This window comes from Miscanthus floridulus, chromosome 1 (assembly GCF_019320115.1).
Source record: "Miscanthus floridulus cultivar M001 chromosome 1, ASM1932011v1, whole genome shotgun sequence".
Classification (NCBI taxonomy): Eukaryota; Viridiplantae; Streptophyta; class Magnoliopsida; order Poales; family Poaceae; genus Miscanthus; species Miscanthus floridulus.
The window spans coordinates 15,306,561-15,310,857 of NC_089580.1; positions in this window are offsets into that span (position 1 = coordinate 15,306,561).

Sequence of the window (4,297 nt, forward strand, 5' to 3'; positions counted from 1 at the left end):
TGATGAAGGATTCCTACTTGGTATTCCACTACAAGCAAAGCATATAGAGTTTGGAATTTGGATAGTGGTACTCTTGAGGAAGTTCATGATGTTGAATTTGATGAAACCAAGGGTTCACAAGTAGAGAATGAGAACTTGGAAGATGTTAGAGGCATTCAACTTTCAAATGCCATGAAGAACATGGATATTGGTGAATTGAGGCCTAGGCAAGTGAATGATGATGAAGATGATCAAGTGCAAGTGCTCTCTAACTCAAATGTGCAAGATGATACAAATCAAGTTAGTGCAAGTGGATCTCATGACAATGAACAAGATCAAGTGGCTAGTACATCATCTCAACCCAATGATCAAGCAAGTGCAAGCAATCAAGTTCCAATCCTCCAACCAACCAATGTTGCAAGAGATCATCCATTGGACACTATCATTGGTGATATTTCAGAGGTGTACAAACAAGATCAAGATTGGCATCATTTTGTGAACACTTCTCATTTGTGTCATCCATTGAACCAAAGAAGATAGATGAAGCATTGAAGGATGTTGATTGGGTGAATGCTATGCATGAAGAATTGAATAACTTCACAAGAAATCAAGTATGGGAGTTGAGAAAGACCAAAGGGACACAATGTGATTGGAACCAAATGGGTCTTTAGAAACAAGCAAGATCAAGATGGGATAGTAGTAAGGAACAAAGCAAGATTGGTAGCACAAGGCTATACACAAGTTGAAGGTCTTGACTTTGGAGAAACATATGCCCCGGTTGCTAGATTGGAAGCAATTAGAATCTTGCTAGCCTATGCTTGTGCCCACAACATCAAGCTCTATCAAATGGATGTTAAGAGTGCATTTCTCAATGGCTACATCAATGAAGAAGTATATGTTGAGCAACCTCCCGGTTTTGAAGATGATAAGAAGCCCAACCATGTGTACAAGTTGAAGAAGGCATTGTATGGCTTGAAGCAAGCACCTAGAGCATGGTATGAGAGATTGAGGGATTTCCTACTCTCTAAAGGGTTCACAATGGGCAAGGTTGACACCACTCTTTTCATCAAGAAGATTGGAAAAGATCTATTTTGTCAAATCTATGTTGATGATATCATATTTGGATCAACCAATCAAGATTTTTGATGAGTTTGGAAAGATGATGGCTAATGAGTTTGAGATGTCCATGATTGGAGAGTTGAGTTACTTCCTTGGTCTTCAAATCAAGCAATTGAAGAATGGTACATTTGTAGTCAAGGCAAGTATATCAAGGACATGATCAAGAAGTTTGGCATGATGATAGCAAAGTCATTAGCACACCAATGGGAACCAATGGCAACTTGGATAGTGATGCAAGTGGAAATATGGTGGATCAAAAGTTGTATCGGTCTATGATTGGAAGCCTACTCTATGTGACCGCATCAAGGCCGGATGTCATGTTTAGTGTATGCATGTGTGCAAGATTTCAAGCCTCACCAAGAGAAAGTCATTTGAAGGCTACAAAGAGAATATTGAGGTACTTGAAGCATACACCAAATGTTGGTTTGTGGTATCCCAAAGGAGCAAAGTTTGAGCTAGTTGGTTACTCACTCGGATTATGCGGGATGCAAGGTTGAAAGGAAGAGCACCTCGGGCACATGTCAATTGTTGGGAAGATCACTTGTTTCATGGTCATCAAAGAAGCAAAATAGTGTTGCATTATCAACCGCCGAAGCCGAATACATATCCGCCGGTAGTTGTTGTGCACAAATACTTTGGATGAAGGCCACTTTGAGTGACTTTGGAATCAAGTTCAAGAAAGTGCCATTGCTATGTGACAATGAGAGTGCAATCAAGTTGACCAACAATCCGGTTCAACATGCAAGAACAAAGCACATTGATGTCCGCCACCATTTCATAAGAGATCACCAACAAAAAGGGGACATTTGCATTGAGAGTGTAGGCACCGAAGATCAACTTGCCGATATATTCACCAAGCCATTGGATGAGAAAAGGTTTTGCAAGCTAAGGAATGAGTTGAACATATTGGATTTTCTCAAATATGTGTTGATGCACTCTTCCACTATGACATGCCTCTCCTTCGAGCTATTTAAGGTAAAAGTTGATTGGCATGGCATACATCCTTGCTAAGGACATGTTTAGTGCATCTAGTCACATTCTCATTTTATTAGGCTCATTCATGAAAATCAAATGAATTTGATGTTTATATGGTATCACTATTGCTTCTATGCTTGACTTGATCTAGTGGTAGCATATGACATGTTTGGGCTTGTAAACCTAGTGTTTAATCTAGAAAATGAGCTCTAAGTGTTTAACTCAACATGGTACAAGATAACCCTTATTTGGAGGTGTGAAGAAGCTTGTCCTTGGATCAAACCGAGTTAAATATCTTTGGCAATATCTAGTTGACCAAATTTGGGAAAATGATCCTCACCCCATTGATTGACATTGATAATCTCGACCCTACAAGTAATACTATCTATATTTTGAACCTTTGTGGTCATTGATGACAAAGGGGGAGAGAAACAAAGATAGTAGAAAATAGTGAAAAAGGGGAGAAATATCATAAAGGAGAGAAACATAAAGATATCTTGATATATGACATAGGGGAGAGATATGACAAAGGAAAGGGATCAACTAAAATTTTGAGCACACAAGTAGGGGGAGCAAGCTCATGAACTTGTATGGTGCATTTGAATGTGCATTTCATATGTTTGCTTGCATGGCACAAGTTTAAATTTAAATCCATGCTTGTGTGATGTATGCTAGTTGTAGATTTGATGAAATGAAAACTAGCATGCATAGTATCTAAGTGATTTCATTTCAAGTATTGTTTCCAAGTGGTATAGCTAACCATGGTGCTAAGGATGGTATATTGGTGCACTCCGATTGGTATCACGCTTCAAAGGTCCATCTTTTATACCTTAGCATCATTTGGTAGACATTGACTCCTATATTTCCTATCTAAGCATATGTGCAAGCTACAATCCAAACTCTTAGCACATATGTAGGGGGAGCAATTGCTACCATTTGGGGTTCATGAAACTTGTCCATATCCTTTTACACATGGTAAATATGCTTGGGCAAGCAACATGGATTCAATTGAATTTCAATTCATATCTTTGTAAAGGGTTGTCATCAATTACCAAAAAGGGGGAGATTGAAAGCTCTAGTTTGGTTTTGGTGAATTGATGAAACCCTAAGTGCTAACCTAGTTTATCAAGTGATCATGAGATAGGTAGCACACTCCAAGTGATGAAGCAAATGAAGATCATAGCATGATGATGATGATCCATGATGATGATCAAGTGCTTGGACTTGGAAAGAAGAAAGAGAAAAACAAAAAGCTCAAGGCAAAGGTATAAACCATAGGAGCTATTTTGTTTTGGTGATCAAGACACTTAGAGAGTGTGATCACATTTAGGTTTGATAGCCGTACTATTAAGAGGGGTGAAACTCGTATCGGAATGCGGTTATCAAAGTGCCACTAGATGCTCTAACTCATTGCATATGCATTTAGGATCTAGTGGAGTGCTAACACCCTTGAAAATGTTTGTGAAAATATGCTAACACATGTGCACAAGGTGATACACTTGGTGGTTGGCACATTTGAGCAAGGGTGAAGAAGATAGAGTTGAAAGAGTTAGTTGCGCTGGTTACAGAGTGACCGGACGCGTCCGGTATGGTGACGGACACGTCCGGTATTTGGCGACGAACTCAGCGACCGGACGTCGGTTGCCACACCGGACACGTCCGGTGTGAATCAGAAATGCAGTGTTTGGCAGGACAGTCGATCGGACGCTGGTAGCGTCCGGTCTGGTGTGACCGGACGTGTCCGATCGAGTGTGGATGCTTACTGTACTCCACCGGACGCTGAGGCTCAGCGTCCATCATTTCTAACATACGCATCCGGTCGGCCCTGCTGGCTTACTAGACTCGACCGACTCGATGGCTCAGCGTCCGGTCATTTGTGTTTGCACATCCGGTATGAGCGTCCGGTCACGGTAGAATGGGCAGCAACGGCTATGTTGGTTTGAACAGGACACGTGGCAATCTGGGAGCTACCGACATGTCCGGTAGGCTGACCGGACACGTTCGGTATTCACAAACGGAGCGTCCGGTGCTGTGTCCGGTCGATTGGACCGAAGCGTTCGGTCACCCCGTGCTGTACCCAGTGAAGGGGTACAATGGCTCTATTTCATGGGGGCTTCTATTTAGGCCCCATGGCCGGTTGAAGCCCTAACCTTTGGCCATTTTCATTGACATAGCAACCTTGTGAGCTTAGCCAAAGCCCTCCCACTCATCTCCATCATTGATT